General features: G+C 45.2%; 1 long non-coding RNA gene across 12 annotated transcripts in view; it reads left to right on the top strand.

Moving 5' to 3' along the window:
* LOC123849835 (uncharacterized) overlaps positions 1-23927 on the top strand; it is a 110280-nt gene that overhangs the window by 17305 nt on the left and 69048 nt on the right. For 3 of the 12 annotated variants that reach the window (XR_010407922.1, XR_010407923.1, XR_010407921.1), the window contains exons 2-7: positions 5557-6096; positions 6902-7546; positions 8043-8100; positions 8421-9441; positions 20271-20379; positions 21818-23357. This is a non-coding gene — a long non-coding RNA (uncharacterized LOC123849835). Of the gene's footprint in view, positions 1-5556; positions 6097-6901; positions 7547-8042; positions 8101-8420; positions 9442-12979; positions 14482-18057; positions 19415-20270; positions 20380-21817; positions 23913-23927 lie in introns of those variants that run through there. The other 9 variants (XR_010407926.1, XR_010407927.1, XR_010407925.1 and 6 more) reach the window with 8 other exon arrangements.

Raw genomic sequence — 23927 nt, forward strand, 5'->3', positions numbered from 1 at the left:
ATGGGGCACCTGTGTGGCTCAGTCAGTTAAGCATCTGGCTCTTGCTCTCAGCTCAGGTCTTGATCTCAGGGTCATGAGTTCAAGCCCTGCATTGGGCTTCACGCTGGGTGTGGAGACTACTTAAAAAATAAATAAATAAAATGGGGGAAAACAATAGTACCTACCTCAGTGGACTATTATACAGGTCAAATGACAAGTTGTTAAGTGCCTGGCACTAAGTAAGTGCTCAATAAAAGACGTTATTATATCTAGACAATTTTCTTGCAGCCGGAGGCCTCCAACCCAAGGAAGCAGCTAGGGGGAGCTTTCTCCAGTCCCACGTGGTTTTCCCTCTCAGCCACCACTGCAATCTCACAGCTGGCTCTTGGTCACCTCTTGCCAACACTGTATCATTTTGCCTTGCATTTGGGTTAGCTGCTGGCTTGTCTGTCTTCTCATGAAGCTGGTATCCCGCTGAGGGTTATTGGGACTGGGTTTACTTCATCGCTCCCAGCATACAGCCTGGCACAGACTCGACTAGGCCTTTAGAAGAGCTTTAGGGGAATGGACGTCCTTGATTCCCAGAATTTCTGATTTGCAGGAACTAGTAGGTAGTCTCACCTGATTGCCCACCCAATTTCTGGAATTCCTCTTTGGATCATGAAGCAGATATTTTTCCAGTCTCTGCTTACATACCTCCAGTGGTGAGAGACTCACTATTGCTCAGAGTAGCACATGTTACTTTTTAAAACAGTTCCAGTTTTAGAATTTTCTAATTTTAGTCAATAGGATGAATTTTTCCACCATCTGCATCAAGTTTTGGTTGGAGACTGCAGAGACATGCAGAGAGAAGCTGGTAAATAAGAATTGTTATGGCTGAGGTTACACAACAGTAAAAAGAGTGACAAAGCACACAATATAACTTTAATAAGCTCTGTTCAACTAGTCAGAAACAAGCTCTCGGAAATGTCTATACATTTCTGCCTGCAGTGTTTACTGGGAAAATCCTTATATGGTTGTTATTTACAAATCCAGACAGGAGTTTATAGAGGGTTTGAAGACAGCAGTTTACAGACAGCTTGATGCATTTTTTGCATGCTAATCTTCTAAAAGCTCTTTTTCTGGTCCACAGCTGCGGGAGCAGAGTTAAGTTCTGAGGGTGCGTTTGAAAGCCCCAGTAGGAAAAAGATTTGACCTTCTGCTCCTACAATAGTTTTGCTGCCTTCTGGAAGGAGTGCTAGGATCTTAGGGGATGCCTCCCAGACACCCAGAATGCTCTGTAGAGTTTAGCCAGAACATCAGCTTCCATGGAGGGTGGACAAAGACAGGTTGGTGCTAACTCTAGTCCTAGGCAGAAAGTTCTTAAAACCTCCCTGTGACCAAGCTGTATGTAGTGAGTTGAAACCTCCCAGAAAACTCCAGGGAACTGCCCCCCTAAACCTTGCTCCAAGAGCAAGGGGGTGAGCCTTGGGGGAGCGATGTGGTTTAACTGAAGGAACACCAGAAAAGGGAGTTGGTGCTCTAGGGGTCGATGTCCGTTTGCTGCTAGCTCAGTTTTTCCACGGAAAGTGAACTCTAAAATGCTGAAAATTGAAAACAAACAAAGCGGTCACAATCCTCTCCAACCGCATAGAGCTTCATCCCGCCCTTACTTAACTCGAACCTTCCCAGCACCCCTGGGAAGTAGACAGGATGAAGATTACACTTTCCATTCTATGGATGGAGAAACCGAGGCTCAGACTTGATGACATGCCAAGGTCTCACCCTCAGGAATGGGCAGATCCTGGAGTTCAGATCTTTCTCCACCCCGCACAGTTGCGACCAGGCCTTCCGACAAGAACAGTCCATAATTATTCGGTCAGCCTCGGTACAGCAAGTCATCTCCTGGGGAAGGCGAACAGTTAGATGGCAAATGTGACTTTTATGTGGAAGATGTCTCAATACAAAAGCGTTTTTATACAAGGAGACGAAGAATAGGGGCTCAGACTGTCTCTGGGATAGTGATCTTTTGTCAGTTTATTAAATTCAGATTTATTGCTGACTCCCTGACCAAAAACATAACTGTTAGCAGTACATAACATGGAGCAGAAATATGAGTTCTCAGTGAATCCGAGGGGAAAAAAAGAGAAGAAACCTTAATGACCTGTCCCTTGGAATAAATCTTAGTGGCCACATAAACTGGGATGACAGGAATTTATATTGTTCCTCAGCACTTGAATGACTAATGTGGTCAGAATGGGGAGCCACAGAAATTATTTCTCTTAACAAGCCAACACCTGTTTGCAGACTCTTGGAACTGCTTTGGTGAAGCCTAGGAATGTTGCCTCGATATCCCTCAGTCACACCCTCGGTGGGCAGCAACCTTCCCACACAGCTTGAAGTAGAGGTGGCATTTCTGTCCTCTCCTGAGACCTTTAGCTTAACTGTTCCCGGGGACCGTGGAAGGTTCTGAGTCAGAGTAGTACCCTTGAGAGGCTAGAGATAATCACCTCAGAGAGACTGACACCTGCAGGTCAGGGGCACCTGGAAAGGTTCCCAGAGGGTCTCACGGTGGACATACATCTGAACCATTCCCAATTCCATCCCTATGCCATGCTGGGATTCTGGATTCTGTCCTATCAGAATTACTAGGTTAGAGCTCGAAGTGTGCCCAGAGATCAGTTAGTTCCATTTTTCAGATGTGAAGACTGAGGCTTACAGGATGGAAGTAACTGGCTCAGTCATGGGGCAAGAGTGTCCGATGCAGAACGAGAGCTCAGATTTCCAGACTCCTGGCCCCCATGTGGCTTCTGTTAGTGTGACAACAGTCCTTTCCTTCTGTGAGCCTGAATCATTGTAAACCTGCACACCACTGATGACTAATAGGTAGATAGATGTTCCAGTGCTGGGGATGTGATCCCATTAAGATGCTCCCCATGAATCATTACTGACCTTGAACCTCCCCCCCATCCCCCGCACTGATATAGCATGTGACCAACTCCACCATGGTTTCACATTTTTCTTCTTCTGTGATTCTCACAACCGCACTGAGAAGGCAGATAGGATGGTTACATTTAGTTATTGTGCAGATGAAGAAGCTGAGCCTCCTGAGTTAGGTTAATAAGGCTGCACTTTTCTTTTCTCAAAGGAGCTAGAGTCTGAGGAATCAGTGAAATCCCAAATGCATTGAAATGAAGTGCTATTAGTGTGTATAGTTAGCAAACATTGCTGGCGTCATTAGCCCCGACCTCTGACCCTGACCTGAGACATTGCAGTCTACTGGGAAAAGAAGAGGCCACCAAAACCCCTGCCGTCTTTGGGGTGGGGCTGTCCTAACCTTCTCAGAGCCCACACAACCCATTCCTGGAGGTTCTAGTTAATTAAACTAATGCCATTTCCCCCCCCTAAAAACAATTCATCCAAGATGTGATCTTTTTAAAAAGGATTTCTATCTCTGATTTGGTGCCCTAGTCTTTTTTTTTTGTCATTAAAAAAACCCATTTTAGCTATTTTAAAACTTGTTCATCTTAAAGCACTTCTAGGTAAATTTTATGCTTCTATTCATTTATCAAATTTGTAGCATTTTATGAAGCTGGTTTTTTTTTTTTAATCTATGCAGGTGTCTTTTCTATTAAGAGGCATAAAACTACCTTTTCCTCAAAGTGTTATGTATCCAGCAATAAATATTTGCATTAAAAACCTGAATTCCAGTCAATTGTTATGCATAGACACACCCAATCTTGTCTTTGTAATTACAGATGATCTGTACCAATGTTGGATATTTTTTATCCTGTGCTTCATAATCAGCTATTAGTTTATGAACTAAAATATAGAGTCTATATCCCAGGTAACCCAGAATGAGCTGCTGCAGATTTGATTGATTGTGATCTGAGAACGTGCATTAGAGATCATCCCAGTAACACACCGAGGACACAGGGGGACGTCACCAGCAGCTGGAGGAGGAAGAGGCCTTTGAAGTCTGGCAAATACCACCTGTGTGGAAAGATTGACAGGAGTTCTAGTGCCTGACATTTGAGCCCATCTAGATCTTAAAAAGGCTCTAAAAACAATGACTTTAGCAGTCATTTCATTCATTCATTCTTTCTGCCCATTGATGGAGCAACCACGGTGTGCCAGGCACTAGGCTCGATTCTGGGGACACAGTTGTGGGCATAAACACACATGCTCCCTGACCTCCCGGAGCCTATTCTCTAGTGAGGGAGTCACATCTTAAATCACTGTCACACATCCATGTCCTTTTACTTTTTCTTCTTAGTAACAGAATCCTGATATTGTTTGGGGTGGCACATTGCCCAGCTGCACAACTTCACTTCTCAGTCTCCCTTGCAGCCGAGGGTAGACATGTGACACATTCTGGCTGCTGAAATGTAAGTGGAAGGCTGTTGGGTATATCGCAGAAAGGTTTTGCTTTCCTGATGTGGGTGCTGTTCCTTCCATCTTGTGGCTTCCTTTCTTTTTTCTTTCCCTCGGGAATGCGAATGTGAGGCTGGGAGGGAGCCGCCATCTTGCAGCTCTAGCATGGCCATGAAGCATTGTTAAGTGGGAAAAAGTAAGCCCCTTCTCTTTGGTTCAACACACACTAACTGACTTTCTCTTAAATGCAGTCCCTACTGATAAACTCACCCGTACCTTCGATGTGAGATTGTGAGGCCAGAATTCTCTGAATGGGAGCTAGGAGCCTGGGAGCGGTGATGGTCCACTGCCAGGACTCCAGAATTCTGTCTGCAAGTGCTGGCCAGACAAGTAGGGTCTAGTCCTGCTGCGTTTCAAGGGCTCCCCAGGGGAGGCAGCATGTGGGAGTGGGCTGTAACTATTCCTCCCGTCTTCTGTTCCATGGCGCTGTGCCATTGTGCCTGCCTCACTCGGCCTCACCTAGGAGGAGGTGATGGGAGAGTGTGAGGGGAATTCTGGAACTAAGGAGAGGCACTATCTTCTAATACCAGGCAGTCTGAAATTAAAGCTAGCGGCGCAGGAAATACATACCCTAAAAGGCTAAGGAAGAGGTAGATCTTGAACTGGCCCCCGAGGGATGGTGCTGACCACACTGGGTCAGCCACAGAAGGGCAGGCACGGGGCGGGGTGGGGGGGATGGCGGAGGGACGGGGAGCACGGCCAAGGCCAGGCAGCAGGAAGGGCTGAGAACCAGCGCAGAGAAGAGCCAGGCCAGGACCCACATCCTTCCACGTGTTAAAGAATGAATTGGAAACCAGTGTAAATGACTGGTGACAGAGTGTAAGGAATGCGCGCGCGCGCGTGTGCGCGCGAGTGCTCATGTTGAGGGTTTTGGGGGAAGAGAGGGGCACCAAGGTGGCCTTCTCTCCAATAGTCCAGTAAGCTGAAAGGATGTGGAGCCTCGGTGGAATTTTCTGAATCAGTATTTCCGAGGCCTGGGGGCCCAGAGTAGAGCTCAGGCTGCAGTACAGGCGGATAAGGACCGCCTCCCGGTTCCGTCCCAGAGCTGCCCACCTGCTATTTGACACTCACAAACCCGGGAGTTCTTCCCACGAGGCGTGGCAGGGCCACGGAGAGACGGATCCCCGGTAATGAGACAATTAGCTCCTTGCATTCTTCCTGCAGGAACAAATCTGGGCCCCCGTGGCATCTGTCCCCTCCTGTTCCTCCAGCTGGCCTCCTCGCCACGTGCACACCGTGCTGGGAAGCGAGCCCCGGCTGCCTGCGGCTCCCTCCCGGGCCCACTCGCGCTCCCCGGAGGGGCTCGGGGGAGGCTGCAGGAGCAGGAAGGAACCAGAGGCCCGCGGGGGGCGGAGAGATGGATCCCGCGCGCGCCCCTGAACTCCTCGTCAAAGTTCTCCTGCAGGGTTGGCAGCCCCTTCTCGAAAGCTGCTCCATAGCGGAGGTGGCATATGGACTGTTGACAGAGCAGCTGTCGGGGAAGAAGACGCTGAAAGGAAGCCTCGAGGGATAAACAGAGAAATCCGTGGCACTACGTGGGGCCCGCGCGCGCGGCTCGCTCACTCTTTTCCGTGCCCTTCCCCGCGAGCCCAGTGGTTCGGGCTGCCGGGCTCTTCTGCTCTCAGATATGATCCCGATGACGACCCTCATCGTGACATTGTTGAGCACTTACTACGTGCCAGCCAGTTCTGGTAACGACTTTAGGTGCGTTATTCCAGTTACTCCTTCAGAGCCCTCTGCGGAGAGAGCTCTTGGTCCCGTTTTATAGATGAGAACACCAAGGCTGGGGAACTTAGGGATACTGCGCTGGAAGGACAGGTTGTAAGTGACCCAGATGGAACTCCAAAGCCTGTGCACCTAAACGTGGGGGTGGTTTCCTGTCGGGAGCCCTTTGGGCGTCAGACCACCAGACCAACGTTGATTAAGACGCGCGGGGGTGCACATGACACAGCCACAGGGAGTTGGTTCTCCCCTTGGACCTCCAGAGTGAAGGGGCGGTTTATAGACCCTGGTGCAGCGTCTGAAGTAGAGGCAGACAGTGGATCAGATGAATAATACACGAGTAAATCAGTCAACCCTTAGGGCAGCTGCTTGCACACCCATTTTGCAGGTGGGAAAGCAGGCTCCTTGGGGAGTCTTGCCCTAAAAACTTGGCAGAGAAGAGACTGGAGCTCTGGTTTTCAAACCATAGGACTCGACCTGTTTGTGGCCTACGTGGAGCGCCTCAGATTAAGGGGTGGGGGGAGGCTGGCTGGGTTGGGGGAAGGTGGAAGGACCAGTGAGAATATAAAGCCACGAATGTGGTTTACTTCAGAGTCAGCTGCTGATAGCTTAATAAATCCCTGGTCTAGAGAGCTGGGAGAATATTGTTTCAAGAGCATCTAGCTTGAGCAAAAAGATGTCAGATTTTTTTTTTTTTCTTGTTGTCAGAGCCCTGTCTGCAACCTGATCCCTGGGGAGCTGCGGGTGGGTCTTTGTCCTTCATGTCTTTCAAATGCTATTTCCCCAGGTGGATCAGTCACCCCAGTTGGGAATCTGGCCCTTGCAGACATGAAGACAGAAACCAAGAGCCCATTTATCACATTGAAAGCTGATACCTGACAGAGATTCAATCTCATCTTGAGGCTGGAAACTTGGAGATAAATGGAGGGGACTAATTTTCTCAAACTCCAGAGGGAACAGTTCCCAAGTGTCAACGGCAACATCATAAACCACACAAATGGCACACTACATAGCTCCCCGTCAGGGTGTGCCAACTCATGGCTTGGCTGTTGGCAGGAGGACAAGAACAGAGGCTTGCCACACCCGCATTGCAAACATTTTTAAAGGTCCACTGAAACCACAGGTACTTCTCCCCCTGAGGGGCATGGGGGTACCCTGAATGGATCCTTGCTGATAGAGAGAAAGGAACCAGGTTCCTGGGCCCTTTTTGGTTGACCTCCTTCCTACCTCTCCAGCCTCTTCCCACATCCTCTCTCCTTGACTTCATCTGATACCCTTTCACCTCGGCGGATTTTCGTATGCTATGCCTGGAGTGCGCATCCTTCTTCATTCACCAAGGTTTTTACTATACTTAGAAGCCCAGCTCAAGCCCCATGTTTTGGACTCCTCCTGGCAGAACTGGTTACTTTATGCTCAAGATTTCCACAGCACTGTGCGTATTCTTCTACTTCTCACATTCTATTGCTTTCTTTCTTTCTTTTTTTTTTTCTTTAAGGGTCTGTTTTCCACACTGGGCAGGGAAAGGAGTAGCCAGCCCTATTCCCTCCCAGAGGCCCAAGGACCTGATAGATTCTGATATTTGCTCGTTTTTGAATGAACAGTAAGCCATGGTAAATAACCAGTTGGCAATCTCTTTCATACTATTTATTTTGTACAAATTCCCAAAGCTTTGAGAGCTCAGTGGGGAACAACTTGGAGGACTCCTGAGATGCAGAGGCTCCTGGGACTTTGCCTGTCCTGAGCTTCTGTCCAAGAGAAATGGGCACCCCCCAAAAAATGTCTTCCCAGGCCAAACCTAGGTCCCAGGGAAGGGGTAGGCTGAATGGAGACAGTAGATCTCAGCCCTAAAGATCTCCATGGGCCTTTTGACACCACAATGGCCCCCTCCTCAGTCCTTCTAAGCCCTACTAATGTCATTATCATCCTAGGCATCCAGATCGGACCTGGGGGATTTGTGCCGGAGAGTACCCCAGCTCTGCACCTAGGGTGAGTCGCCCAGCCTCACTTGCGGCTAAGAAGGACGCCGACATCGTAGGATGGTTACAAGGATGAAATGAGAGGTTATTTAGAGGGTTTTACTGCCATACAATGAGGTGTGCGAATCTTAACTATACGCCTGAGTATTGTCTTTACATTTGCAGGTACCTCAGGTAAGCACCCTCCAGATCAAGATATCGAGCTAAATGAGACTTTAAAAGCCGACATAAGCTTATAAACTGTAAAGTGCTGAAGAAATGTTGGTTTTGAATATTGCCAGGAGGTGGAGCCTCTTTCACATTAAATTCCTCTCCTCCTACAACTTGTAGGTTTCTAGAAATCATTAGCATCCGTTGCAGTCACCCCAGCAAATCACTGCAGGTGCAGGAACTCAACATCTCAGCTATGCCGAGCAGCTTGGAGACAGAGACCCGCGCACGACTGCCGACACCTTCAGCTCCCAGAACCACTGCTCTGGGCAGGTCTCTCCCGTACCTACTCCCTCAGGCATTCGGACGCCCTGACAAAATGCGGCCAGGGACCACATAGCTGTTGTGTAGTTTCAATTCAATATGACCTGATTTAAAAGATATGCCTTGTATGCCAGGCCCTGGGCAGAGGAGGGGAGAAGGAGCTTCCTAGGCTGCGCCGTCCGAGGGACTCACGGACATGACCATGTTCATACCCGTGACGTTGAAGCCCACAGAGGCAAGGACTCTGACTGTCATCCATCTCTCCCATGGGACTGACTTCCTGAGGTTCCCAGACCTCCTTCTCCAGTGCTGACCACCGCTCTGGGCTTCAGCCAGCTTCTCCCCTCAATCTGCTAGGCGTCTCCTCCTTGGCTGCTCCACGGCCCCTCAAACTCAGTGTGTCCCTAAGAAAACCCATTTTCTTACTTCCTAAACCTGGCTTCTTCTTCCTAGTTTCCCTCCTCCCTCATTGAGGCATCACTCACCCCCAATCGTTCAAAGCCATACCTGAGGGTCAACTTTACCCTTGCCATGTTCTTCCTTTCGGTCCTTCACTAATATCACCTCTGCCATTACCCTTGGAAACCCTTAGTCTGTTGGGAGCCTCCTGGCTGGCTCCCTGCCAACTCTTACCCAACCCTCAAGACCTAGGAAAGTGCCTCTGCGTCTAGAAGTATCCCTGAGTCCTTCAGTTGCACGTCATTGACCTCTTCTGCCTGTTGACTACTGCCACTCTTTATCTGAATCTCTTTCAGGGCCTCTGGATGCTTTCTACCTCGTCTCATTCATTCGTCTCCCTGACTCCTGGTCCCGAGCATGCCGTCTTGGTGCTGCTGAATGAACGGATGGATGCCGCGTTAATGAGGGGGCGGCATAGGTAAAGACAAAGCCGCTGAGCTATTAATCATACTTTCAGAGACCTGAGCCTTTTTAAAAAGGACAGGATATGCTAATTCAGGTGGGGTCTTTGAGAGTCTTGCTTCATCTTCTCCATCTGTGACCCCTTCACCTAACAGAAAAGGGCAGGTGCCTGACACCTCACAGGACTCTGTGCTTGAAAATGCTGAATCTGGAGAAACTTTGTCATAATTACCTCCCTCCCTGAAAGTACAAACTACGTAATTTGCCTTTAAGTGATCTTAAATTAATATAAATAATGAAGTATGCTCAGAATACTCAAGTACTGGTATATTCAATTGAACACAATTAAAATTAAGATGGATTTATTAGTATTGTGACTATTATTGATTAAAATGGTAATGATAAATAAGGAGAAATCTTAAGAACAACAGGGAATTGGTAATATTTCTTCAAAGTAATCATTTTGCTGTGACTACCCAATTATTAGTACATTTAATGTGTTATTCAGTGCAATTAATTACCCACTTTGCTTCTGGGAAGGCACTAGGAAGAAATTGCTTTCTGCCTGGAGTAGTGGTTGCTTGGGAGAGAGACCGGGAAAAGCCCTGGCTTGCTAGAGCTTCTGTGATGAAGACCATGCTCTTTGGGCACGTGGGTCCCAGCGGCTCTGATAGAAGCTGCCAGGGCCCTTGGGGAAGAAGAGACAAAAACAGAGACCAGGTTCTCAGTCTCACGGTCAGTTGCTTTTGTAGCTGCGGGAGGTGGAGATGAGCAGAAGGGGGAGGGGCACGGTGAATCGGATCAGTTCACCTGGCTTGAGTCTTGACAGGGTCACCTGGTTTTGGAACCTGAGTTTACCCCCAGCACCTCCCAGAGGTTCATTTTTTCACCTGTAAAATGAGAATGACACAGCTTGTCTGCAAAGATGTGTATGTGAAGGGGATCCGTCTGTCGGTGGAGCAGATTTGCCTGCGCAGTGACCCAGGACGTCCTCAGGCTCAGTCTGACTTGTGGATTTGCTTCTGGTTCCTGTGAACCACCTGTGGGCGCTGTGTCTTGCAGGCTGCTCTGGGTCCTTGATACCTTAGTGCAAGGTGAATGCGGAGGGTCTCGCACTTGGCCTCCAGCTCCATTCCACGCCATAGCCCGTGACCTGGCTTATGCGGTCCCTGCCTCTCCTTGCCAGGAAGAATGCAGATGAGTGAGATGATAGAACGTTAATTGTTGGACACTTTTACAAAGCTCTTGCCTATTCATTTTCTATTTGTCTGTACAGCCATCCTACGAAGTAAAATAGGTTTTATTAGCCTCATTTAAAAAACAAGGACACTGGGGTCTAGAGAGGGAGAGTGACTTGCTTAAGGTCATAGAACTAAGTGGTACCTTGGGGACTTGAACCCAAATTCTCTGACACCAAGAACCATGCACCCCTGCCTCTTTAGCCTTCCTACAATATTGCCACATTTCCTTATCCCTGGAGTCCTCTGGCCCCCAACCCTCCCCAAGGCCAAGGTTTTATCATATTGTTTCATGAAGCTAATTGCTAGTTTTTACATAAAGGCTTTATTTTATGAGCTCCAAATTGCCTAAATTAGATTTTATTAAGCTCACACGTATGATTTTCCTTGTTTTTATTAAAATTAAGTTCACTCATTTGCCATTTGCAAAGGAGTTTGAAATTAGGATCACTTTGTATCCACGGAAACACAGGGAGAATCTTATATGTGATCAGACTTTTACCCGCAGAATGGTAAAAAAAAAAAAAAAAGGCAGCTGGTAATTAGGTGCGTAATTCATAGGCAAGCTCCTGGAGCACAATGGGTCTGCTCTTCTGCTTTGTGGCTGACAGTTTACGATAGCTTTTTCTGGCATGGCTATGTGGAAGTGGAGTAGGGGTGGCGGTGGGTGGGTAGGATGGGGAGGTGAGAGGAGCTGGTATCAGTCCCAGCTCTGCCCCTCGCTCATTCTGTGGCTTTGGGAAAGCCGTATCTCTTGTTTTGGGTCTCAGTTTCCCCATCTATAAAATGGGGAATTAGAGGAGTTAGGCCTAGAAAAAATTTTCATCCTTTGTCTCAAATTCTGATTACTGGTAGCAAGTGGCCATAATGCTGTGATGGGAAGGGTTTTAATGCCATACCTGGACTCAGCAGAAAAATGCATTTGATTAACTGACTCATTCAGCAACTATTAGTTGAGCGACTACTAAGTACTGGGGACTCTTCTAGTCACGAGGGATAAGTGAACACATCAGAAGAGGCTTCAGTTTTCAGGAAAGAGCAACAATAACAGCTACAAAAACAGACAAATAAGTTAAATTTTAAAAATGATGATATTACGCACGACAAATCAGAGAAAGTGATGCTACGTTAGATTGGGGATGGGAGGGGTCAGCAAAAACCTCTGTGAAAAAGTAATCTTTGGGGCGCCTGGGTGGCTCAGTCGTTAAGTGTCTGCCTTTGGCTCGGTCATGATCCCAGGGTCCTGGGATCGAGCCCCGCATCAGGCTCCCTGCTCCGTGGGAAGCCTGCTTCTCCCTCACCCACTCCCCCTGCTTGTGTTCCCTCTCTCGCTGTCTCTCTCTGTCAAATAAATAAATAAAATCTTAAAAAAAAAAAGTAATCTTTGAGCCGAGACCTGAATGACAAAAGAGGTCCAGTCACGGGGAGATCTGGTTGCAGCAAATGTTCAGGGCACAGGCAGGATGGAAGTGGGCACATCCAAGGAACAGAGACAAGGCCAGGGTGGCAGGTGAGATGGAGGTGGGCTCAGCGTGGGAGACAGTGGCTGGATGGTGATTGATTAGTTATGTCTGCTATTGGCATGGGAGGGAAGAGTGTTGCTAATGTGTGCTTCCTACTTCGCAATCCCTGGTCCAAATGATCCCAGCAATGGTATTCCAGGAATCTGCTGGCAAAAACTCCTTCCTGGGACAGGGTGTGGCTCCACTTGGGTGAATGGGGGAGGGTCCCAATTGGAAGAGGGTGACATTTGAACTGGTCTTTCAAAGATGCTCATTTCCATACCAGGGGGTGACATGCCCCTCTCCATGGCATCCAGTTTTGTCTTGTGTGTCTGGAATGTACTTCTTTAGCGACTTAGGCAAGATACAGCCTGGTTTAGATCAGGAGGGTTATGACTATCCGTGGAGGCAGAGAAACTGGGCCTGAACCCATGCTCTGCTATTCATTAACCATGTGACTCAGCCCTTGGCTTTAATTTTTCTGAGCCACAGTTCCCTCGTCTTTAAAATGGAACACTAATAACATTTACCTCTCAGAGACTGTGAGAATGAAAAGATAAACTAGCACACAGGGATTTATAAAACGTGATACCAGCATTTTAACATTTATAATTTATGTATTAGTTATACTTATACTAGGAAATAGTACTAGGTTTTACGAATTGTTACTCTCCTTAGGAGGCCTCCTGACACCCACCCCTCAGAAGAATTGGGTGTTTTTCCTTGAGTGTCAATGGTCACAGCTCTTATGGAAAGTAATTAGCAGTATGTGGTCTGCAGTGGCCTAAAAAAATGTTTGTCTCTTTTTGTCCAGGAATTCTACTTCTTAGAAGTTAACAAAAAGAACAAAGTGGACTTTGGCTTCTGGCTCTGATGGAGGAGCTTGAAACAGTCTGCTGCTCCTGCTAGGGACTAGAAACGCTGAACAGGATACAAAAGAAAAGTTGTGGATATTCACTGAATGGAATAATATGTAGCAATGGAAATGAATGAAGGATTGCAACGAGCAGAAACATGCATGAATCTCACAAACATAATGCTAGGCAAAAAGGAACCAGATTCAAGGTCTGTACAATTTTATATTTGAATTTTATATAAAATTTATTTTGATATAAAATTATATGTATTATATATAAAATATAAAATTCAATATAAAATTCAAGACAGTGAATTTTATATATGTTCAAATATAAATTTATATGTAGATGATATATAAATATATATCTAAGATATAAATATGCATAAGATGTATGAGTACAAAAATATACGTAAACAGGGGTGCCTGGGTGGCTCTGTCATTAAGCGTCTGCCTTCGGCTCGGTTCATGATCCCATGGTCCTGGGATTGAGCCCCACATCGGGCTCCCTGATCCGTGGGAGGCCTGCTTCTCCCTCTCCCACTCCCCCTGCTTGTGTTTCTGCTCTTGCTATGTCTCTCTCTGTCAAATAAATAAATAAATAAAATCTTAAAAAATATATATAAGTAAACATACAAATATAATATACATTTATATTTATACAACAGAAATAAGCAAATATATAAATATATAATGTTTTATATACTATATAAACACAGTATATAAATACGGTATTATACAAATATTTGCATTTATATAAATTCAATCTCTTGGTGTTGAGGGTTAGGATAATGTTATGCGGGGGAGGTGTTGTGATGGGATGTGGGGTATAAGAGGAGCGGGGGTTCTGGTAATCTTCTATGTCTTGATGTGGGTGGTGGTTCTATGGGGTAGTCACTTTGTGAAAAGTCATTAAACTGTACACTTTTGATTTATGCATTTTTCTATATGTATGGTTCACTTTAATGAGGAAAAAGTTTAAGTAAATAAAACAAGAAATAATTGGGCACATAAATAAAGATGATTTATTGCAGCACCACATATAATGGTGAAAATAGAAATAATAGAGCAGTCCAAAATGGGAAATACTTCTTTAAAAATGTGGTAATGATACTGTCTTTAAAATGGTGTTTTCCAAGAATTTTTAACCATGTGAGAGAATTTTGATGTTCCGCTGTCAATGGAGTGAAGTACTATGAACGCTGGGTGCAGAATGGAGCCTGGCTTATGACTGAAAACCTTCTCAGCTCTGGAGGATGGAGGGGGGTGGGAGAGGCCGAACGTGGGGTGAATCCCCTTCTGCTCGGCATCTGCTTTTCCCACATTCAAGGGCAGGTAAACAGATCTCATTTCCTGACTTGTTCTTCCTTGTTCTTGTCTTGAAAAGCCCCCTCATCTCTTAGCAACTCCTTTGGAATCTCCACAGTCTTGGGAACCCCGGGCAGGGGGACTGTCCACCCCTTCAGGGTCACTTCCCTTCCTCAGCGGGGCTCGCACCATCTCAGCCGTCTGGTCTGGATAGCTCCCAGAGGACCCTGAGACTCAGTCCAGATGCAAGGCACAAGGAAGAAGGGACACGTTTTCCTACCTGCCCCCTAGTTTACAAAACTGGTCCTGCCCACAGAGTCGGGAGTGCTGCATGTCATTAGTCAAGGTTGTCTTAGCAAATCTCTCCACTTCTCTCACCATTTTGCTGCCCACCTTACCCCACGCCAGTCGTTTTGGATTTAGGATGGCTGCCCCCTTAATTACACAAAGAGCTGGGAGAGGCTTTGCCATCATCACGTGCAAGAGCCTGATTATATTCCCATGCAAGCTGCCTTCTGCCCCCATCTTCCTCCCTAAACAATGGGAGTGGGGTGGGGGGGACGTGTTCCAAATTTTCTACAATGGGTTTTTATTACTTTTATTGTAAAAATTTTTAAATAATGTTCTTTATCTCTGTGAGTGCTCCAGAGCAGTGCTTCTCAGATGTTAACGTGCTTTGCCTAGAAATCACCTGGGAGCTTGTTCGTGCAGGTTGTGATTCATTAGGGCTGGGGTGGGGTCGGGGGGGCGGTTGGCGGTGGGGGAGATGCTGCATCTCTAGGGGATGCTGCTGATCGACACCCAGCTCTGAAGAACAAAGTGATAGAGGATAGCTGTGGCCTGTCTCCTTGCTTTTCATCGCCCCCCGACCCCCATGTTTCACAGGTCTTCACATTTTGCTGAACATTTAGTGTAATGAATGACGGTTCAGTAAGAAGTTTCCAAGAAAGTTGGAATCTATGCACATACCTGGGCTAACCAAAGCACTTGCAGGTTAGTCCTTTAGAGGACAAGTTCTCAGATTTGAGCTCCCTTACTCCCCAAGCAGATAGAGCATGGTGAACTCACAGAAAGGGACTTAGATAAAAGTCAAGAGGCCAGGGCTTTAACCCCAGGTATGCCAGTGACTCAGTTTCCCCCAGTTCAGTATAAAGTGTTGGTGAGGAATGATTTTCATGATCCTGTGAAAGGGTTGTCATGAAGTCAGGGAGCGCTCAGTCACCGAGTCCTCACCGGAGGCTCGAGGGCCACTTACTGGGGTGTCATAAAGGGTGTCACAGAGGGGAAGGTGGTGGAGAGACCTGGAATATCCTGATTATAGTGAGTCTCAACTAGCCTTTACTTTCCAGTTCCATTTCAAATAAAGTCTGTATTATGTCTTCTTGGAAAGATGGATAGGAAAATATTGAAGCTGCATTTGTGAACTATTTCTTTTACTATTCAAAATTGCAGAATCAAGCAGTGCTAGGTTGGAAAGGTTGCTTAAAGACCCCGCATCCTACTGCTCCTGTGAGGCACCCTGTAGGAGCCCTAGAGCTCTGGCGGGAGGGGGCTCCCGGGTCCAAGGGGACCAGAGCTTCTGTGATGCACTCCAGAGCCTCCGGGGGAGCTGGCTCTGGTTGTGTGGACTGCAGACACCTCCAGGGACAGGAGGTGACTCCAGGCAGCCTTCCCATCACTAGGTGGGTCTGATTGTTCATGAATTCTCTCAGGTGAGCAGAAATCTTGACTCCCTGTGGCCATCACCCATGACCCAAGGTCTAACGCTGGTGCTTTCAAACTCCCCTGATGACAAGTATCACTTGGGAGGCTTATTTAAAATTCAACCCAACTCCAACCCATGCAAAGCAGATTCCCAGGCCCTTCTGGAGATTCTGATTCAATGGGACTTGGAAATTTTTTGTTTCAATAGCCATACTTCCTTCCTTCAGGCCTATGAAATCAGTGAGGGAGGCATTTGGATACAAAAACTCATTCCTCTGATGCAAGGAGAAAAATCCATTACTGAAAGTGGCACATATAGGCTGACTTCTTTATTTGATATTTATCGTATGAGCTGGTAGGTGATATGTTGTTTTCATCTGAACTTAAATATGAGATATATATATATATATATATATATATATTTCTTCTAAATGTTTTATTTATTTATTTATTTATTTATTTTTTAAAAGATTTTATTTATTTATTCATGAGAGACAGAGAGAGAGACAGAGGCAGAGGGAGAAGCAGGCTCCCCGCAGAGCGGGGAGCCTGATGCGGGACTCGATCCCAGGACCCTGGGATCATGACCTGAGCCGAAGGCAGACGCTTAACCGACTGAGCCACCCAGGCGTCCCTTTCTTTCTTTCTTTTTTTTTTTTTTTTAATTTATTCATGAGAGAGAGAGAGGCAGAGGCAGAGGGAGAAGCAGGCTCCCGTGGAGCAGGGAGCCTGATGCGGGACTCAATCCCAGGACCCTGGGATCATGACCTGAGCCGAAGGCAGACGCTTAACTGCCTGAGCCACCCAGGCGTCCCTCTTCTAAATGTTTTAAATGCCTCCTTCTCTGTGATTGTGAGAAAGATAAATGAGGCTGTTTTAAGGCAGATAAAATTGAACAAAGGATTGACAAAGAAAATATTAAAATATAAAAATAACCCACTAATATAGTTGTGATTAGTAGTAGCAAAATTGAAGTCAATGTCCAATATTCAGGTTAGTTGATTAACTTTGTTTGTCAGACCTAAGAAGAACTACAAAGATGCCCATCTTTGGTCCTGCAATGCAGCACTTTCATTCCTAGAGTTTTAAAGAAAATCATTCAATAGTAGATAAAGGAGCTTATGCACCAAGATGCTCATCGAAGCATTATTTGTAATTCAGATAAAAGTATGAACAAATCCAATGTCCAACAATAAAATATTAAGCAAATTGAGATATAACCATGAATGAAATATTATATAGCTATTGGAGTGATTAGAAAATCTGTATATCAACATGCATCTGTATGCTGATGACATTCAGTATAGTTTAGCAGAATAAGAATTTGGTCCATTTATACTTTTTTTTGGCCTATGGCTGAGTATTAGAAGAGGACATGGGAAAAGCACACTTCAGTTAAATAATTATTTGCTAAATAAATTTATATTTAAAATAGTGTCATTGGGACGCCTGGCTGACTCAGGCAGTTAAGCGACTGACTCTTGGTTTCAGCTTGGGTCATGCTCTCAGGGTTGTGAGATCTGGTCCCGTGTAGGGCTCCGTGTTTAGCACAGAGTCTGCTTGGGAATCTCTCTCCCTCTGCCCCTTCCCCCATCCTCTCTCTCACTCTCTGTAAAATAAATAAATAAATCTTAAAAAAGGACAGTGCCATTAATATAATATTGTGACAATAAAGCCAATGGACAACTCCATTTAGAAGAAGTAGAGGGTAAGGGCTTGATAAATATCCATTGAGACCAAGGACCCTACCATCTTTGAAGTGTTGGGGGAGGGCCTTTAGGGTCAGCCGGTTCAACTTGCCAAGCTCTGTAAGGATGTTTATTTTAGTCACATTGACAAATGACGCTCTGTACGCTCCTTGACTTCTACAACTGGTAAGCAGCCCAAGAAGTTTTCCTCAAAGTTCGCGTCTACCTTTGGGAGAGATCCAACGTTTGGGGGGGAGGTGGTGCGGGGAGAGGCAGATGCTCAAAAGAGCAACTAGGAAAAGCCAGACTTCCCATCTCAAATTTTGTTTTTTTCAGACGAAAATTCTTTTGTTCGGAACAGATTGGCACCAACGTCTCAAAATTTGCATCGGAGAACAAAGCTTCATGTTTGAGTAACAACAATGAGGATAGCACAGCTTGTGTCTCAAAGGTCCCTCCTGCCCCCACTCCCACCGCTCAGATTCTCTATTTCTGGTCGGCCAGGGGCAGAGAAGCCCAATGAGTCAGATGGGGAATGACCTACTGAGGCGAGGGCCTCTGGAATAAAAGATGAACCCCAGGGCTAGGAGCCCAAGAGAGCTGCTCTGGGGGCTGGTGTAGGGGCCTCGGTTTCCCTCCATTTCTGGGGCAAGGACAATGCTCCTGAGCATTAAATTTACCAGGTTCGATCCTGAATAAATGAGGTAGTACTGATTATTTTGGAATGAGCTGGACTGACGTAGAAAGAGCACATATTTTAGAGTCAGAAAACCTATATGCAGTCTTTGCTGTCTCTTAATTAGCGATAAGATTTTGGGCAATCACATTGCCTTTCTGGGCCTCAGTTTCCTAATTCATGAAATGGGAAAAAAAAAAACCCTGTCTTGTACAACTCACAGTTAGTGTAAAGATACTTTGAATAATAAATTGGAAGTACTTGATAACTGCAAAATATTATGCCTGCTAATTATTTTAATAACGGTTACAGTGACATTGCAATTCTGAATTTTATTTTGGGGTCTTAAGTATTGATTCCCACAGGCTCGTGATTATTTAAGGGCTGATTTATGAGCTGCCATGTATTGAGGTTGTGGTATAAATTAAATTTTTTTTCCATCTGTGCTTGTGCGACTGGGGCTGCAGGTGGGGGTGGTAAGCCAGGCAGTCAAAGTATCTGAGGAAGGAGCCTGCCCTGAGAAAGCCGGACCAGACACCTTAGTCCTTGCTTATTCAAAATCCCTGAGTTATATATAAAGAGGATATGCAAGCCAATGTCATAATGATAGGAAGGCATCTTGAAGTCCCTTGCGAGAGTGATGAATGATGGTGTCCGAGATGGCTCAGATCGGGAGCTGACCATGCAAGGGATTGTCCATTGACCAGTGACACGGAAGCAGAGCCACCCAGCACCAGGGGGGATACACAGTGACCAAAAGATGGGCACCTTCCATCTGAGCCCTCTCCACACTATTTGTACCCCTTTGTGGGGTACGAATAGTCTGAATTTCAAGGTCAGGGACCCTAAACCCCGAGAGATGAGAATCAGCAATTCATTGCCCCTCTTCCCTTTTGTCCCATCCTCCCACCACACAGTAATAGTGATGATGCCTAATGCATGTTTCCAGACATTACTCAAATGATATAATAATTCAATTTTTTTTATTTTGGTAGAAGAACCAAACGACAGATGTGATATATAAGAAGAGTGGAGCTCACCTTTCCCCACTCCTCCCCACCCCTGGAGGAAGTGTGGTATACACTCTTCTCCCCTCTTGATGCATTTACACTTGTGTGGGTATTAATCACGTATCATTTTGCTGCTTGCTTTTTCCACTAAGTAATATATTTTGGAGATCTTCCTGTTGCCATATCTCTAATGCACTCTGCTTTCTGAGCAATGGATATTCTACCATAATTTACTTACCTATTCCCCTCCCTATTAATAGTGAGTTAGCTTTTTAGTTTTTTGCTACTGTACACAATCCCATGATGGGCATTCTTGGATCCATGTACATGAATTTGAACAATGAGTTGTGTGGGGCACACAAACAACTACTTTTTTTTTTTTTTGGAAAGAGCCCTCTGATCTTCATATTCGTTGTTATTGCTGTTCATTCTGTAGAGTGATAATAACACCTATTTCACGGGGTTACCGTGGGGATTAAATGAAAAGGAATATATGAAGACCCAGTTTAGCATTTTTCACAGAAGTGGGTATTTAATAAATGATACCTATTAATATTCTATTTGTATGAAAAGGATTGGCAAGCCATGATTTAGAACATTCTCTTTCCAATTTCCCATCATCGAAATAATCACACTTCTCACATCCTCACTGGCAGATTTCATAGCTAGTGCATTCAGGAAAAGTTATTTATTTGAATAACAAATTCTTTGCCCATTCCTCAAACTGCACATTGGAGCAGGGGTTATGAGAGGTGGGCAGCATGGTATGGACGGCAGAAATGGGGTGATGGTGGTCATAGAGCTAACACGGGTGGGACAATTGCTGTGTTCCAGGCACGACCTCATTCGTCCTCTTCTTACAGATAAGAAAGGAGAAGCCCAGAGAGGCTAGGTAACTTGTCCAAGGCCGCATACCATCAGAGGCAGAGGCCAGATCTGAGTCAGCAGCCTGACGTCAGCATCTTCATTCGGGTTAGTGTTAAAATTGGGTATAGCAGCTTTTCGCTTGCAGCTCACACAACGATGGGAGAATCCCAGGCCTCCAGTGTGTTGCTTTTCATGGTATAGGTCACTTGCTCACAGTATGAGCTTGACCAGTGCTTTTTTGAATGAATGAAGAATCAATGAATAAATGTATAAACAAATGTAGTCTTCCTCTGAAGGCCCCTGTGAACAAGACCATACACTTACAAGAGCGTAAGAGTGTGCTGTGAACAAGACTACAAGGGACCCCAAAGAGAACCATGCCATTCACTTTCAGCCCAGAACTCTATGTAATGATCACTCTTTTTTTTTTTTAAGATTTATTTATTTATTTGAGAGAGCGAGAATGAGAGAGAGAGAGAGTACATGAGAGGGGGGAGGGTTAGAGGGAGAAGCAGGCTCCTTGCTGAGCAGGGAGCCCAATGCAGGACTCGATCCGGGGACTCCAGGATCATGACCTGAGCTGAAGGCAGTCGCTCAACCAACTGAGCCACCAAGGCGCCCATAATGATCACTCTTAGCATCTATTCTTGGCATAGGTTTTCTCCCATTAATTATACTAATACATGTGGCAGGCTGGCTAGCTGCTCACCAGACCTAGACTGTATTTCCCAGCTTCTTCCCCAACAAAGTGTGCTATGACACGGATTCTTGCCAATGGGATAGGACTGGAATGATGGGTACCACTTTCTGGCTGCGGCAGTTGAGAGGTAGGTGTGTGCCTTCTCCCTCCTTCCATTTTCCTCATCTGCTGGCTGCAGGCAGGGCATTTGGAAGCCCCAGAGGGCGAGGACAGAGCCACAATGTAGAAGGGGCCCAGGGCCCCGGAAGACTGCTCGCCAACCAGCAACACCTGTGTTGGATGTTCACATGAGCCACACGACGTTTACTGTGTTAGGCCACTGAAATTTGGGGATTTATTATAGCTCTGAGCATAATTTTACTCAAGACCCTGATTCCTTCTGAATTATCGAATCTCCTCATAGAGTTTTAGGTATACAGGTTGGTTCGTCTTGTTGGTATCTTATGAAAGCATAAATAATTAATTAAAAGCAGAGGCCAAAGAAGGATGCCCCAGAAGTTCCTTCTCTCTGTCTAATGAAGGTCCAGAAATAGTCCTTACAATTTACAAGGCAGTTTTCCCTAATCATCTAACCCTCGTCAGTTAGTGGTGTATTTGTTATTAAACAGAGGAGGAGATCAAAGTCCAGTTAAGGCGTTTCCCTCAGGTCACCCAGATGGCAGCTCAGGGGCAGCATGGGGACTCCAGCCTCCTCTGTCTGTCCGTGCATCCTCTCCTCTTTTGTCACAATGCAGTAATAAATGTGCAGTTCTCCGGGGGTGAGTCCCCTTTCAAAATACGGTGGGAAAGATGGTTCTGACAAGCGCCTTGTCCTTTCCTTCTTTACACCTTTGTCTCTGCCAGGGTTTCTTTGGGATGGCGTGCCCAAAGCTCGTGATTAGAAACAGCTGCAGAAACAAGAGGAAAACATCTTCTAAAAATAAGTAGCACCTTGGAACACAGTGTGCCAGGACTTGTAGGACGTGGATGGGGATGTGCGATCTGGAGAGGCCACAAGGAGGGCACTGGTTCTTACACACAAGGTGACTGTTTCTCTTGTCCGCCGCTCCCGGGAGCCCCCACGAACTGGATCTTGAGACAGGGGCCAGAAAAGCTGGACTCCTCCTTCCACTCGGGAATGCGAAGACTTCCTTCAGGACTTCGGACGGCTTTTAAGGTAGAGCCAAATTAGCCCACGGAGATCATGTTAGTCAATTATATGGTTGGTTCAGAATTATTTAATGATACAGGAAAATGCTCACCAGGAAAAAAAAAATTAGGTCATGGAATAATATGGTGCAAAAGGGTCTAATCAAGAATTTAAAATTTTATACAGCCACACACACATTTGGCAAAAAAGACTGAAAGAGAAGGCACCTAAGTGTAGCAGGAGTTATTTCTGGATGATGAGAGATCAAAGTTGAAATATATTTATTTTTTAAATTCCTTTCTGTCATTTTTAATTTTTGTAAAATAAACATACACTATTTTCATAATCAGAAAAAAATGTTTAAGATAGAAGTAGAGGTTGGTTTTTCCTGAATTGATTTAATTTTAAGGTTTTTGCTCATTTTCAAATTATAGCTTTGTTGGGAGACAAAATTAAATAAGCTACAGAAATTTTGCCAAAAATAACAAATCACTATTAATGTTATAAATTGTATAATAAGTTATCAGATTCAAATTGAAAGCCAGCATAACAGGTTATTCATATAATACTCCACTTTAAATGTTTCCATTTATTTTGAATTGCTTAGCCTGCTTCATAGGGTTCAGATAACATAGAAGCTATTTCATTTTGTCGTTGTTGGGGTTTTGGTTTGGTTTGGTTTACCTAAAAAATTGTACAAACAAACAAATCCAACCCTCCACAGAGAAAATTAAAAAGCAAACCAGATGACCAAACACAGGCAGGTACTTTTGACAGAAAGTTAAGAATCACATTTTCTAAAGTGTTATTTACAAGAAAATAATCAAGTTCTTACTACAGGCAAGTGAACAAAGGCCATAAGTGTATTTTGCTCAATAAAAATATAACGAATGAAATAACAAATGGATGCTAACCCTGACTAGCGAGCGAAGCAGTCACAATACACACAACTGTGAGAAGCCCCAAATTCTGACAAGAATAGTTGGGAAGCTGGTCAACTTCTGACGGCCTTCCTGGAATCTCCCTAGAGATACCCATCGAGAGACATCTCTACCACTGAGACCCTTTCTTTTAGTTGTCTCCACTGGCAAAGTCGGCTGTGCAGATAACTCAACAGAAGCGAAAGCTAAAGGAAGACAAAAACGAATTCCAGTATTTTCTCTGAGTGTAAGGAAAAAAGATCTGAAAAAACCCAATGCTCGACCTAATAGGAATGGAAGGAAATTTTGGCACTCCAACTTAATGGAATACAAGGTAATGATTATAATCACAATTATGAGGACCACATCAAACTGTGAGATAGATTTATTATAAAATACCAAATGTAGAAGAATATGCAATCTTATCTCTGCTCTACTGCCGTGATTTCAGTGTAAAATCATGTGCCTGTGACCGGGGATGGAAAGGAAGAGAGAATGAAAGCAGTTGCATCTTGGTGAGGTCATAAATGACCTTCCTCCTTGCTTAAACATTTAAAAAATATATATTGTTTTGAATGTGTGTTTTATTTTTATTTTATTTCTTTTTTAATTAAAGATTTTATTTGTTTATTTGACACAGAAAGAGAGAGAGAGAGAGAGAGTGAGCATGAGCAGGGGCAGAGGGCAGAGGGAGAAGCAGGATCCCTGCTGAGCAGGGATCCTGATGCAGGGCTCGATCCCAGGACCCTGAGATCGTGACTTGAGCAGAAAGGCAGTCGCTTAACCAACTGGGCCACCCAGATGCCCCTGAATGCGTGTTTTAGTGAAAAGAAAGAAGATTTATATTTCTCCTCATCTCCATAAATAAAGGAAAGTCTTCTAAATGTGAGATCCTGTGCAATTT

Source organism: Mirounga angustirostris, unplaced genomic scaffold (assembly GCF_029215605.1).
Source record: "Mirounga angustirostris isolate CCGP_5_RB_7025 unplaced genomic scaffold, mMirAng1.0.hap1 SCAF_15, whole genome shotgun sequence".
NCBI classification, from domain to species: domain Eukaryota; kingdom Metazoa; phylum Chordata; class Mammalia; order Carnivora; family Phocidae; genus Mirounga; species Mirounga angustirostris.